General features: G+C 42.9%; 1 protein-coding gene across 5 annotated transcripts in view; it reads right to left on the reverse strand.

Annotated features, from left to right (window-relative positions):
• Positions 1–3955, reverse strand: part of Bbs9 (Bardet-Biedl syndrome 9) — a 436605-nt gene extending 432650 nt beyond the window's left edge. For 3 of the 5 annotated variants that reach the window (XM_028872560.2, XM_028872557.2, XM_028872558.2), the window contains exon 1: positions 3441–3955. The gene's annotated coding sequence lies outside the window, so the exon portion shown is untranslated. Of the gene's footprint in view, positions 1–2856; positions 2913–3440 lie in introns of all 5 variants that reach the window. The other 2 variants (XM_028872561.2, XM_028872559.2) reach the window with 1 other exon arrangement.
• Between the last annotated feature and the right edge of the window lie 12129 nt (positions 3956–16084).

Here is a 16084-nt window from a genome sequence, read left to right on the forward strand (position 1 = left end):
AGGCTGGCTGTGAATTCAGAATGTTCTTGCCTCAATCTTCCCAAGGCTGGGATTCCAAGAATGCTCCACACACCCACATGGCTGGTTTTTCTTTTTAACAGGTATTTTATTACATTTGGGGCAGGCACGTGCCATGGCACACATGTGGAGGTCAGAGGACAACTCATGGGAGTTGGTTCCCTCTTTCTACCACGGGGGTCCCCGGGGAACTCAGGTCACCACTTAGCAGCAAGTGCCCCTCCCTATCTGCTGAGCCACCTCACCAGCCATCACTGGTTCTTCTTTAAGCAAAAGGTGAAAACCAAAAGTAAAGTTTTCAATGACTATTCTGTCCTCTCATTGAGAAGAGAACTAAGAACTAGTATCTATTTATTGTTTACTGACTTACAGGCCAACCTCAAACATTTTGCAAGAACTCTATTTTAATTAGGCTGTAGAGAAAGCTCAGTAGGGAAAGGCACCTGCCACCAAGCCTAACAACCTGAGTTCAATCCCTGGGCCCCACATGGCAGGAAAAAACCAACTCTACAGACTTGTCCTCTGACCTCTATACACAAGATGTGGCACCAATGCAACACACACATAATTAATTAATTAATTGATTTTAAAAGAAATTTCTTTTTTTTTACTTTTTTTTATAATTAAAGATTTATTCATTAATGTACACAGTGCTCTGCCTGCATGTATGCCTTCAGGCCAGAAGAGGACACTAGATCTCATTACAGATGGTTGTGAGTCACCATGTGGTTGCTGGGAATTGAACTCAGGACCTCTGGAAGAACAGCCAGTGCTCTTAACCTCTGAGCCATCTATCTCTCCAGCCCCCACAAAAAATTTCTTTTACTCTACAAAGTAACTGATAGATATGATTATTTGGGTATCCCAAACACAAGGAAGGTAACAAACCTAGCCAAGTGATCAATTATATTTAAGTTTCACTTATGAGACGGGCAGTTTTAACACCTCAGTAAACCGACTAACATCAATGACCACAATAAACGCAGACTGCAGTGGAAGAATGCTGATGGTCTGAAGCAAGCTCTGAAATTAGGAAGTTGACCTAAACCTGCTGTTGTTCATATCTGGAACTTTTCTCCAAACAATGTTTCTGTCATTAAATTTTGGGAAATATCAACCAGGTCATGAGTCCAGAACAATGGCAGAGTCATGTAAAATTAAACAAACATTGATCTGAAAGCAATATGACAAGGGCTTGTACTGGAATTTTCAGTGGCCATGAAAGGCATGGGAGCGGTGGTCAGACAGACCTGTGTTCACTTCCTGACGCTATGTTCCAACCATACAACAGTAAGCCCCTGCCCTCTAGTATAGTGGTTCTCAACCTTCCCAATGCTGCGACCCTTTAATCCAGTTCCTCACGTTGTGGGACCCCCAACCATAGCATTATTTGTGTTACTATTTCATAACTGTAATTTCGCTACTGTTCCGGATTGTAATGTAAATATCTGACATGCAGGATATCTGATATGTGACCCCTGTGAAAGGGTCATTCAACACCCCAAAAGGGTTGCAACCTACAGGTTGAAAACCTCTGCTGTAGTATCAACCGATCTTGGTGGTGAGAAGATAAAATGATGTGCACTTCCTTAGCCAATACTCAACCCATTACAATCATTTAATAAATGGCAGTAATAATCGAGTAACAGTGATAGGAGGAACAGTTGTAGGGTGGTGGCAGTGGTGGCGACAGCAGAGTCCTCTGAACACAGCAAAATTTCAACTGGGACATCCAAAGGGTGGATCAGAAACTGTGTGTGTGTGTGTGTGTGTGTGTGTGTGTGTGTGTGTGTGTGTGTGTACACACGCACACACCCGAGTGAGCAAAAATCTGTGTATATGTGTGTTCATGTGTGTTTTACTGGGTACTGAAAGAGCTACACCCCAGTCCTTGTAAATGTTACAATCAGCAAGCATGTTTTATAATAACTTGATATATTTCAATACTTTTCAAGAAATATCTGAGGGGATTTAGATGTACATCAGTGGTACATGGTTAACAAACGCATTCTGAGGAGTGAGACTTCCTATAAACCTGAAAAGGTATAAAACTTCACAGTACTGTTAGTGGATTTTTTTTCCTGCAAAGAGCATTTCATCAAGAAGCTGTACCATAGGGCCAGTGAGATGGCGCAGCAGATAAAGGTGCTTGCTGCCACGCCGGACAGAACCCACGTGGTGGAAGGAGAGAACTGACTCTTGCAAGTTGTCCACTGACCTCCACACCTGCACTGTGGTACCCATACATGCACCCCAAAAAAATAATAATTAAAATCTAATAAAAAATGTTAAAACTACATCATAAATATAAGTGGGAGGTATAATTTAACCACAACCACTATACATAATAAAGAAAATCCTTAAACTCTTACAAATAACTTGTAAATTTTCAAAATAAAGTCTCTTGTTTTTAATTCTTATGATAGTTCAATCCATCACCAAAACCAACTCTCAACCATTAGCCTCTTCATATATTGCTACTAAGTTACTCTTTCTCTCTCTGAATGCTAGCAGACATTAATACATTACATGGTGGCACACATCTGTAATATCAATATTCAGGAGCCTGAGGCAAGGGGATCATAAGTTCAAAGATGACCTAGGCTACACAGTAAGTTCCAGGTCAGCTTGGGTCACATTGTGAAATTTTTAAAAATAAAATGAAGGGAGGGAGGGAGGAGAAAACCCTATTTTCCCTCCAGTATCTTTCAAGCTGTGTGTATAAATCAAGATGTGCGTATGTGTATCTGTAAGACACGATTTGATATTTAAGGACAATGTGAGACACCAAAAAAATGATCTGTAAGTTAATCCAGAAAATGGAAGCCAAGTGCAGACCTTGCCTGGGAGGGGCTGCTGATAAAATCAGCTTAGTCCATCTAAACTGCTGTGGTCTGCAAAGGAAAGAGAAAGGGATAAACATTAATCCTATTGCCTGCATCACTGGGGAGAATCAACATGCTCCCGCTTCAGTCACAGCCTGAGAACTGCCTTGACGCTCTGCTCGCAAGACCTGTTGAAATGGCACAGGAGAAACATGCTCTTACTCCATGTGACCGCCGCAAGGAATCCTTAAAAGCCTCCCCTCTTCCTCAAAGGTGTTTATAGGATCTACACACCTCGTGTTAGCGGTCTGTTTGAATGCAAGCCTACTTCCTAGGAAACGGATCATCCAAAATCTTCCAAACCATTACATGGCAGCTGAGGATTACTCTTGCTGACCAAGCATAGCGAATGCATCCATGCATCCCAAGTTTAATTCCTGAAGAATTTCTTACCTGATGCCAACAAGTGGACTTTGCCTCACCTTTCTACGAACCCACTATCCACAGACTTCCCTATCAGAACTCCTGACCAGGATCCAGTGATGGAGCAGAAGTAACAGCCGTGCAGGGAAAAGCAACCCTTAACTCCACTAGTACCTCTTGGTCTTGTGTTCGAAGTTTCCCACGTCCCCAGGCAGACAGAATGCCGCCGAGCAGCAACACCAGCTCCACGGAGTTGAAGTGAGTCCCTCCAAGCTCTCCTGCGCCCCTTGTCATCCCCCAGAGACAAGCAGGGGAAACGACATGGATCCCTCGGAAGCCGCAAGGCAAGAGAGAACAACTCCGGGTCCAGATGCTCACACAGAGGATGAAACCACCAAGGAAGCTCTACGAGGGGCGAGGCTGCAAGCCAACAGCCTGCGGAAGACACCTCCCCTCTCCAGCCTAAATCCCAGCCGACTTCGCCTTGTTGTCATAGCATTTTACAACGGAGGCTACTGCGCAAGTCAGACGCGAGGCCGCGGGGCCTGCTGGGTGTTGTAGTCCAGGCGGCCGACAGCGCGTGGCGCGGAAGAGAAGGTTCCCGGACCGTCCTAGACAACCTGAATGGCAGCGGGCCCGGGTGGAGCGGGCGCCTCCAAACCACCTGGGCAGGCCTGTCCCTCACGGCAGCATCGGCGGAAGTCCCGCCTCCGCGGGGGTCTGCCGCAGACCACGCCCTCCTGTGCTTGGGTGTTCTGGTGTCTAGGCCAGAGCATGCCTGACTTTTGTGTTTGAATCCGCTTGCTTGCTTTCTTTCCCAGGCCTAACTGCTGCAGGAAGATTTCAAGCACCATACTGAATAAAGAGTAAAGAGGAGAACCCCTTGTTTCATTCCTCATTTTAGAAAAAAATACTTACGGTTTGTCCTCATTTAGTATAAAATTGAGTGTAGGTAGGTTGTCAGTTTGACACACCTGGGAAGGGGTGACCTCAGCTGAAAAAAAAGACTGGCCTGGGGGTATGTCTGGGGCGCATTTTCTTGACTGTATACTGATGTAGGAGGGGCGAGCCCACTGAGGGCTAGACAGGTAGGTCTGGACTTCGGAGCCTGGGAGTGACTGTCCCCCAGAGCGTCTGCCCTGCTCGGTGGGGTTCCCACACTAACGTCCCAGACAGTGGACTGTACCGTGTAAGGTGGAACGGGCAGTACCCACACATACACTTGGTTTCGGTCGTGGTGCTTATCCCAGCAACAGACAGCACACGGCACAGGTCTGCTATGTTGAGGTGTGTCGCTACTTTCTTCAGGGCTTTTAGCGTGGAAGAATATTAAACTTGTCAAAGGCCTTTCCTGTGTCTCTTAAGATGACTGTATGACTTCGCTCCTTGAATCTTTCTGTATTGTATTACATTTATTGACTTACGTATGCTCAACTGTCCTGGCATGCCTCTAATCAAGCCAAGTCTGTTCATGGCATATGCATTTTTTCCAATGTGTTGTGGAATTACGGGTGGTATATGGGTGATTTTTGCACCCATGTTCACATCAAGCAGTTTTCCTTTTTTGTAATGTCCTTACTAAGTTTTGGTATCAGGATGACGTTCGCTTTACGAGATGAATTTGGAAGTGTCCTTCGCAATTCTATTTTATGGGGGAAAATTTTTTATTTTTATTTTTCTTAGATTTATTTATTATATTTGTTTTATGCATATAAGTGTTTGGCCTACATGTATGTAAGTACACCACATACATGCCTAGTGCTTACGGAGGGCAACCTGGTGCCTATGGAGGGCAGCCTGGTGCCTATAGAGAGCAGAACAGGGCACTAGATCCTTTGAACTGAAGTTACAGACCATTGTGAGCCCCCACATGCATGCTGAGAATGGAACCCCAGTCCCATGGAAGAACACTATGTGCTTTTAACCACAAAACACCTCTCCAGCCACCTATTTTATAGAAATTTGTTTAGAAGAATTGGTGTTAATTTTTAGATATCCGATAGAATTACAGAGTGAGTCCCTCTAGTTTGGAAATTTGTTTAGTCCGGGGGCTGTTACTGCCCCAGTACCACTGCTGTTGTAGGTCTGTTTAAGCGGTACATACCCTTGTCTTGGTTTGAGATTCTGTTACTGTGAAGAGACACCATGACCATAGCAACTCTCATAAAGAGAGACATTTAACTGGGGCTGGCTTACAGTTTCAGAGGATTAGTCCATTATGGTCATGGTGAAATATTCCAGTGTGCAGGCAGACATGGTGCTGGAAAAGGAGCTAAGAGTCTTTGGGGTTTTTTGTTTGTTTGCTTGGTTGATTGGTTGGTTGGTTGGTTGGTTGGTTGGTTGGTTATTTGGTTGGTTGGTTTTTTTGAAACAGGGTTTCTCTGTGTAGCCCTGGCTGTCCTGGAACTTACCCTGTAGACCAAGCTGACCTCGAACTCACAGAGATCCACCTGCCTCTGCCTCCTGAGTGCTGGGATGAAAGGTGGGCGCCACCGCTGTGCCACAGGAGCTGAGAGTTCTACAGCTTGATCCTCAGGCAACAGGAAGTGAACTGTGTACCACACTGGGCATAGCTTGAGCATAGGAAACCTCAAAGTCCATCCTGACAGTGACACATTTCCTCCAACAAGGCCACACCTCCTAACAGTGCTACTCCCTATGGGTCAAGCATTCAAACACATGAGTCTGTGGGGGCCATACCTATTCAAAACACCATAACCCTCCTGCTATAACTTTGATAGGTCATATGTTTCTAGAAATGTATCCTTTCTTCTAGATTTCCTAATTTGGAATACAGGATTTTAAAGTGTTTATTAATGATCCTCTGAATTCCATTAGTGTTTGTGTGGCATCCTATCTTTATCTCTAATGTCAATTAATTTAGGTCTTCTCTCTCTTTCTTTTGGTTAGTTTGGCTCAGAGTGTCTGTCTGGTTGGTCTCTGCTAAGGATCAGCTCCGTCATTGTCATGTCTTCTGTTCTCTTTGTCTAATGTGTTTTTGTTAATTCTTTGAGAATTGCAAACAACGTATCTTTAACAATTATTATTTTTATTTTAAGTGTGTGTGGATTTTGAATAGGAATTCCCCCCATAAGCTCATATTTTTGAATGCCCAGTCTGCTGCCCCCTCCCTGTGTATCAGAACACAGCTCCTAGCCATTGCTCAAGCATCATGCATGCTGCCATGTTCCTCATTATGATGGTAATGGATTAAACCTCTGAAACTGTAAGCAAGCCCTAATTAAATGTTTCCTTTAATAAGAGTTTCTGTGGTCATGGCCAGCAAAAACAACTCTTCACAGCCATAGAACAGTGGCTAAGACATAAGTTAGTACTAAGAGTGGGGTGTTGCCATGACAGGCCTGACCATGCTGTTGTTTGGAGGAATATGGAAGACTTTGGGACTAGAAAACTGTAGGCCAACTTTTTTTTTCCTGCCTGCCAGTTCCCAAATAACTGACATGGAGATTTAATATTAATTATAAATGCTAAGCCAATAGCTTAGGCTTATTGCTAACTAACTCTTACAACTTAAGTTACCCCATTTCTATTAATCTACATTCTGCCGTGAGGTGTTACTTCCCCTTAATTTTGCTCCTCCTGTTTCCTCTCCGTGTCTGGCCGGTGACTCCTCTAACTCTGCCCTTCTTCTTCCCAGTGTCCTTAGTCTGGTTCTCCCACCTAACCTTATCATGTCCAGCTATTGGCCAGTCAGCTACTTTATTGAAACAATCACAATGACATACATTCACACAGTGTAAAGGAATATTCCACACAAAGTGGTTGCATGCTTTAAGCAGGCTTAATGGACCATCTTACTAGGAGCATGAACAATGGTGCTGGGAGTAATGTGAACTGTGTCAGCCCAGCTCAACTCAAGTAGTTTCAGAGGGGAGGAATGTTAGTAAGTGGCCTAGGGACAATTCTTGTGATAGTTTGGCCAAGAATGTAGCTGTATTTTGCCCTTGTTTAAAAATCTGCCTGAGACTAAATTGAAGAGTTTGGATTAAAGGCATTGGCATGGAGATTTCAAAACAGCCTAATATTGACTCTGCCATGTGGTTACTAGTAATCACTCTTATGCAGATCTGCAGATCTATAATGAAAAAGAACAAGGTGGACAAAGAGAACTACAAAATGTACAGCTTGAGGGAAAAAGGGATGTACCAGGAAGGATGTCCAGTGCTCAAAAGAATGAAAAGCCTGATACTAAATGGAAGAAAGGGAGTGGTGACCTCAGAGCAAGACCCCAACCAACTAAGCTTCCTGCTTCTGAAAGTGAATTAAGCTTAGGCAGTAAAAGAAACCACCAAGGACAGAAAGCTGATACAAGTGTCACTGAACACGGGGCCAAGTTCTATCCCCAACAAACGACAGAACTGGGCAGCTTTGGCTAGTTTTACCGTCAAGGATACAGTCAAGGGATTGTGGAATCTCCCTCCATGGCCAAGGAAAGCTGCTGAGGCCTGGCGTGTGTCAGTAGTGTCCTTGCCCCGAGGCCCAGGGAGGCCATTGCACGGAGCTGTGAAGGTGAAGCCTGGATTGTGTGGAAACCCCAAGATGTAGGAGATGCCAGAGGATAGGATACCTGCTGAGGAGAGGTGCTAACAGGGAGTGGAACAAGCCCTAGAGAAGAAGTGTGTTGCAGTCAACCAAGCTGAAAGGAGTTGGAGATCTGAATGGCTCTTTGACATCAGACTTGGAGATGTAGAATTTGGAATGTGCCCTGCTGGTTTTTGTCTTGCTTTGGTCCAGTATTTCCTCACTATGCCTCCTTTCCTCTGTTTTGGAATGATAATGTGAAACCTGTACTATTGTATGTTGGAAGTATGTGGTCTGGTTTTTTATTTTTATTTTATAGGAGGTTACAGTTATGAGATCGCCTTGAACCGGGTGGCGGCGGCGGCGGCGGTGGCGGCGGCGCACACCTTTAATCCCAGCCCTTGGGAGGCAGAGCCAGGTGGATCTTTGTGAGTTTGAGGCCAGCCTGATCTACAGAGCGAGATCCAGGAAAGGAGCAAAGCTACACAGAGAAACCCTGTCTCGAAAAACCAAAAGAGAGAGAGAGAGATTGCCTTGAGTCTCAGAACAAACTTTGTACTTTTAAACAGGCTTGATAGACTGGAGATTTTTTTGAAGTTGAACTGGATACTTGCATTTTGATCTGGCTACAAGCCTATTGGGGCCAGGGAGTGCAGTGTGGTGGTTTGAATAAGAATGTCCTACATAGGCTCATATATTTGAGTGCTTAGTCACCAGGGAGTGGAACTGTTGGAGAGGATTAGAGGAATTAGGAGCTGTGGCCTTGTTGGAGGAATGTGTCACTGAGGGTGGCCTTTGAGGTTCCAAAGGCCCATGCCAGCCAGGCCTAGTCTCTCTCTGCCTGCTGCCTGCTGGTCAGAATGGAGCTCAGTTACTGCTCCAGCACCATGCATGTTCCTTGCCTTGATGATAATGGACCAAAACTCTAAAACTGTAAGCAAGCCCCCAGTAAATGCCTTCTTCTGTAAGAATTGCTTTGGTCATGGTGTCTTTTCACAGCAAAAGGATACTGACTAAGACTGTGTATCTATTGTGCCTACATGTATATCCATGTAACATGTGTATACATGATACCTGCCCAAAGAGAGCATTAGATGCCCTGGAACTATAGTTATAAATGTTTGTGAGCCATCATGCGGATGCTGGGAGTTGTACCTGGGTCCTCTGGAAAAGCGACAAGTGTTCCTAAACACTGAGCCATCTCTCAAGCCTCTTTTCTCCTCATTTTTAGACAGGGTCTCACTTGTGTATCCCTATCCTGAAACTCACTGCATAAGCCAGGCTGACCTCAAACTCACAGACATCTGCCTAGCTCTGCACTCCCAAGTACTGAGATTAAAGGTATGTGTGCATCACCATGCCAGGTGAACCTACATTTATCAAGAAAAAGTTAGAAAGAACTCCCAAGAGGTTTTGTTTTTTTTAAATCAAGTTCTTGCTGTATAAATAAGGTGGGCCAGGAGATCATAGACAGCCCAGGTTGGTCTCAAACTCACAATCCTCTTGCCTCTATCTCCCAATAATGAGGACAGAAGATAGAAATGGTCAAGCAGAAATCCTCACTGACTAAGGTCTCTCAGGAATTAGTGGGTGCATGCTACGATTTCCTAATAAGATTTTAGGTCTTGGTCCTCACCAATCAAAGTAACCCCAGAACTAAACAATGCAAGCCATTGCTGATTCCCAGATCTAACAATTTATCTCTCAATGTACTCTATGTTTTCCTACCACTGATTTATTAGAGTTAAGTAGACAAAATACAGAGAAATTTGAGGTTAAAATCAGAGGATGGGAAGCCCACATCAGGAAGGGTGACTAGTTCAATGGTCTATTTCCTCTTGGCCACTTATGAAAGCAGACAGCCCACAGGGAATCAAGGACACATTCTGAGTGCTACCAGTCTGGGCCCTGGCTTTGCTTGGAAGTGGTGGAGGAAATTTTTCCTTGGTGTTGATCTTCCTCTTTGTAGCCCGACACTGGTTAGAGCACACCAGGTCGGCTCCCCAAACAAGAAAACAAAATACTCTCCACTCTTACAGATCATTTTGAGAGAAACACCACCACAATCCCCTGGGACCCAGCTGTCCTTGGAGGGCAAGGGGAAAGTAGTTTTCCTTTGAATCCCTCTGACCACATTGGTATAACCTCCAAGTATGGTCATTGAACACCCAAAGGTGAGTGAAGCCAGTGCTGTGGGATGTTCTGTATGGCAAATGTGTTGCTCTGATTGGTTAGTAAATAAAACACTGATTGGCCAGTAGCAGGCAGGAGGAAATATAGGCGGGACAAGGAGGAGAAGAATTCTGAGAAGTGGAAGGCTGAGTCAGAGACAAGCAGCATGTGAAGATGCCGGTAAGCCACCAGCCACATGGCAAGGTATAGATTTATGAGAATGGATTAATTTAAGATATAAGAACAGTTAGCAAGGAGCCTGCCACGGCCATACAGTTTGTAAGCAATATAAGTCTCTGTGTTTACTTGGTTGGGTCTGAGCGACTGTGGGACTGGCGGGTGACAAAGATTTGCCCTGACTGTGGGCAAGGCAGGGAAACTCTAGCCACAGGCCAGTCTCATACTTTTAAATGTTTTGTAATATTTAGATAAAGTTTGAGCAAAATTCACACATTTTTAAATAAATCTTGATTAAGTATACACATTTTTATCCCATACTTAAAAAACTGTTACCAAGAGTAGGTTGATAATTAGGATAATTTAAATCCATTGATTTAAATAGAGGTTTGATGTTAGTGTACTAAACTTTGACCTTAGAAATTATATATATATATATATATATGAATATATGTGTATATATAATCTCTAAGTCTCATATTTTGTGTACTTTATAACTTATTCAGATCCTCGTAACTTACATAAGAAGTTTTGTTTTGTTTTGTTTTTGTTTTTATGTTTTTCAAGACTGGGTTTCTCCATGTAGTTTTGGTGCCTGTTCTGGAACTCACTCTGTGGACCAGGCTGGTCTTGAACTCAGAGATCTGCCTGGCTCTGCCTCCCGAGGGCTGGGATAAAAGGCGTGCACCACCTCTGCCCGGCTTATTTTGCATAAGCTTTTTATTTTACTTTTCCATTTTGGAGACAGACAACCATCTTAATCTTACATGAAAATCTCTTTCTACTAAAAATATTTCTTATCTTTACATACTTTTAATATTGATTTCACCAAAGTTCACCTTGAGAAACCAATGAGTTTAAGTAAGACATGGGTGACCAAAGGCAGCTGCACTGGAAAGTCTTTGCCCAGCATAGATGGTGGCTTCTCGTAGCCACATAAATGGAGAACACACTAGCCTTCTCCAGCCCATATTTTCTAGCTCCTCCTCAACATCACCAGGGCCAACTGAAATTTGCAGCAGGCTTTCTTGAACTCCAGCCCCCAAAACATTACATGGAAACTTATTATTAGTTATGAATGCTCGGCCTTAATTTAGGCTTGTCCCACTACCTCTTATAACTTAATTTAACCTGTTTCTCTTCATCTACGTTTTGCCTTGGTGCTTTTTACCTTTCTTTCATCCTGTATGTCCCACTTTCTGGCTTCCTCCATTTCTGGCTAGCTGGTGAATGCCTGGCTGCCTGGCCCTTGGAGTCTCTCTCTCTTCCTTATTCTCTCAGGAGCCTAGATTCCTTCTCCTACTTATTCTCTCTGCCCACCAGCCCCACCTATCCCTCTACTGCATAGCTATTATCCATTCAGCTTTTTTTTTTTTTTTTTTTTTTTTTTTTTTTGGTTTTTCGAGACAGGGTTTCTCTGTGTAGCTTTGCGCCTTTCCTGGGACTCACTTGGTAGCCCAGGCTGGCCTCGAACTCACAGAGATCCGCCTGGCTCTGCCTCCCGAGTGCTGGGATTAAAGGCATTCGCCACCACCACCCGGCCCCATTCAGCTTTTTAATTAGACCAATCAGGTGCCTTATGCAGGCAAGGTAAAACAAATGTAGCACATCTTTATATAGTTAAACAATTATTCTGCAGCATTTCTATAGTTAAACTAATATTTCACATTTCCTCCTTTTTGTTTAAAAAGGAGACGGTTTTAACTATATACAATAAAAACAAGTATCAAGTAAGAATTAGATTTACAATATCCAGTCCATTTGTATTTGGCAAGTTCAGAAAAAAAAAATACTCCATTATTTCTCCTATCTTGGTAAGTCCAAAGTTTTATACACCTAATTTGCCTTCTATCATAACTAAGGAAAACTGAAACTATAATTATCTACTCTTCAACTCCATCAAAGACCCCAGAAGGGTATAATATCACTTCAATAAACTGGAAGTGCAGTGCAAGCCACTTCCAAAACCATAGAAATGACAGACATCTGACTGCCTAGACAGTCACCCGAGTTTCCTCTGCAATGTTGGGGCATCCATCTTTAGCCTACAGGCCTAGAATATCTGGCAGAAATTTCTATGAAGCAGAAATTTTGAAGGACTGTCCCACCTTGTTTTGGCCAAGTTGGCAGTCGCTTCCCTCTGTCCTTCATGTCCAGTTTGGACAGTATACTGTCAGTAGTCAAGGCAAGGACAGTCTCTTGCTCAAACAGCTAGCTTTGCCACAGTGAAAGCAAACTCCATATGGAGTTTCTTTGATGCCCATCATCCTTTTATGAAGTAAATTGGTGCTGCCAGGAGCAGACATGTCTCACTGTCATGAAAAGCCCTATGTTATTAAACATCTTAAATGCCATATTCTGTAGGTCTCTGAAGCATTTGAAGATCACCTATCTATCTAAATATATGTTTAACCTTGAAAACATACCTAATATGATTGCAAGTTTATTATAGATGACTACTAACCTGCATTTCTCAATTATACATTACATTTTTAAATGAGCTGCATAGGTACAATGCCTTAAACAAGAATAGAGACATACATATAGTATAACAAAAATAACTTTAAATTTGTACCAATATACAAAAATCCATACCAATACAAAATATTTGAGGTTAACAGTTGTCTTTTTTATCCTATATTCCTATATCTTCACTAAATGATGACAAACATTCATAATTCATTGAATGACCAAAATCCACCCACCCCACAACTTGGGAATGTGGGCATTGTGTTCTCAAGACTGCTTCCTGTGGTCTGGGGGCAATGGCATTCCCAGGGTACCCTGATAAAATTGATATAATGGTCAAGTCCTGGGAAAATTAGTTATTATCTTGGGGGAGATATTCTTATATACTTGAAGGTCTTCCTTATGCCTTGAAGGTTGTGGCACATAAAGAAGCCAGCAATCTCTTCATGAGGCTATAAGACATTCTTGAAACATCTGTCCCTGTACTTACACAGGAACAAGATATTCAAAACAAAGTAAAGTTAAATAAGTCAACAAGATTTGGTGGGCTAGAGGAGTTGTCCACAGTTCAGATTACAAGCCTCTTCCCACTGTACACTCAGACAATTACGTGACATACACCTCTGCCCTACACAAAGACATATTGATGAGCAAAGTGTGGAGTGGAAAGGTGATAAAAGTATGAGGTGTCAGGACCTCCCTCTCTTAGAAGTTAGCTCATGCAGAGACACTATAATGCCATATGACCAAAGAACAACAGAATGCCAGGATTAGACATATAGACAAATTCTATAAAGATATAAATGTGAACATTGGTTGTATTATGCCAGAATTTAAATAATAACTGCAGCAGCTTTAGCCTGAGGATTTTTCCTGGGCACTCTGACCATTAAGAGTTAATAATACATTGCTTGAGACATGGCAAAATGCCCAGGGTGGTTGAAGATTTTGTTTTGGTCTAGTGTCCTTGAAGCAACCAAAGCAACCAGCCTGAGCACAGGCTGTCATATGCCTCTAGATTCTCAAAAATTGGGTTATGGGGTTAATGAGTAAGAATCATAACTGTTTATTAATGATGTCAAAACTTGAGGGGAAATGATGGAAATGATAACTCTGTTCTGTCATAGTTTATTAATAATGACTAAAAGATGAGCAAAAGGAAGTAAAACACATGTCTAAAACCAAAAATGATATGATCTATGTTTTGGAACATCATGAATGTATCCCCGCTTACTAAATTTTGTATAAATAAAGAAACACTCTGGCTGCTAGTCAGTCAGGCTGCAAGATTCTCCTGACCACCATGACCTGGCTCACTTCCTTCTCCTGCCCACTTCTTACACCGTCTGCAGGACCTACCCACTGCCAGGGATGACCCCCTGCAGTGGGACTTCCTTATGAGAGTCACACTTACCCAGTCAGTATACATTTTTGCCCTGTAATTGACTTCCAGTGCTTTTGTCTCCTTTCCGAATGCTTTCTGTGATGGGTACTTGTTGGTGCACATCTGCAATTCCAGCCCTTGGGGAGTGGAATCAGGAGGGAGTGGACAGAGTTCAAGGTCATCCTCTGCTACAGCAGGAGTTGAGGCTAGCCTAGGCTACATGAGAACTTGTCTCAAAAACACACAAAAAAAATGGAATAAAATACAAACAAGAAAGATTTCACCATTAGTAAGAATATCTTCTAGACACTATGTTTGATGACTAAATTTGAATGTCTGACATTGCTGGCCTAGATGGCGTCTGTAGATGGCTAGATCAGCACCCAGGAAGCAACTCTTGTCAGATGAGTGCTTTCTTTTGAATTTTTTAAACATGTATTTATTGAGCGTGTGCATGTATACAGGTATGAGAGGAAGTACACATGTGAAGGTCAGAGGACAGCATGTGGGAGTCAGCTCTGTCCTTCCATCATATGTGTCTGTGGACCCTAGGGATCAAATTCAGGTCTGTCAGGCACGGCAGCAAGTGTCTTTACCCACTGAGCCATCTTGCCAGCCCCCTAGCTTAGTGCTTAAGAGGGATCCTCATTTTCTAGTTCTAAGACTCATCACTCTAACTGTTATCTGCTCATAACCTCTGTGCATGAGCCTATTACTTCGTTGGGTGGTTGGTTGGTTTTTTGAGATAAGTTCTCAATATGTATCCTTGGCAACGGTGGGACTTGCTATGTAGATCAGGCTGGTCCTGAACTTGCAATGATCTTCCTGTTTCTGCTTCCCTAGTGCTATGGTTACTGGCAGGTATCACCATGCCTGGCCAAAATAACAATTTTTTTTTATTGCTTTTGTGACTTAACACAGGATCTGTGCAGGCTACCACTGAGCTGCACATCCAATCCTGCCTATTTATATTTAGGAAATAAATTTTCAACTCATGCATTTTAAGCATTATCCATTTTTACAAAGGATTTATCATTATTTTATGTCTATGAGTGCTTTTCCTAAATGTATACACATGTGTGCAGTGCCCTTGGAGGCCAGAATAGGGCTTTGGATCTCCTGGAACTGGGATTACAAACAGCTGTGAGCTGCCACTTGGGTGCTAGGAACCAAACCTAGACCCATTGCAAGAACAGTATTCCCTCTTACCTGCTATTTCTCAGCCTCAAGGCATTGCAAATTTGTTTTTATTTTGATTTCTCTAAGTTGAGGTGTTTATTCAATGATAGCATAGCACAGCATGCCCCAGACTCTGAGTTCAATTTCTAACTCTCTCTCTCTCTCTCTCTCTCTCTCTCTCTCTCTCTCTCTCTCTCTCAGGGGCTCACTATAGAATCCATTGAACTCACAAACTAACTTCTAGCTAGTAGGTGCTGGGATACAAACACCCACTGCTATGCCCAACTAAAGTTTATTTATTTATTTATTTATTTATTTATTTATTTATTTATTATTTTGGTTTGTTCTGTTTTTCTCAAGACAGAGTTTCTCTGTGTAACAGTCCTAGTTGTCCTAAACTCAATTTGTAGACCAGGCTGGCCTTGAACTCAAAGAGATCTGCCTGTGTTGGGATTAAAGGCATGTGCCACCATACCTGCTATAAAGTTTATTTTTTAACTGAAAAGTATAAAACACTTGGAGCTGGAGAGATGGCTAAGTAGTTTAGAGCACTTGGTGCTCTTCCAGAGGACCTGGGTTCTACTCCCAGCACCTAAATGGTGGTTCACAACTGTCCATTAACTCCAGTTCCAGGGGATCTGACACGCTCTTCTAACATCCGAGGGTACAAGGTACACATGTGGTACCTCTACATGCATGCAAGCAAAACACTCATACACATAAAGTGAGTAAATCTAAAAACTAACTTTTAAGAATGTATAAAACGCCTCGTGAATTTGCATATAATCCCTGTGCACGGGCCGTGCTAACTGTCTATCACTGTCATTTCAGTGCATACATTGCCCACACAGGTACTGGCCACCATCACTTTTGCATTCTAGCCAAGCATTTCCCC

Source organism: Peromyscus leucopus, chromosome 7, assembly GCF_004664715.2.
Source record: "Peromyscus leucopus breed LL Stock chromosome 7, UCI_PerLeu_2.1, whole genome shotgun sequence".
In the NCBI taxonomy this organism is placed as follows: Eukaryota; Metazoa; Chordata; class Mammalia; order Rodentia; family Cricetidae; genus Peromyscus; species Peromyscus leucopus.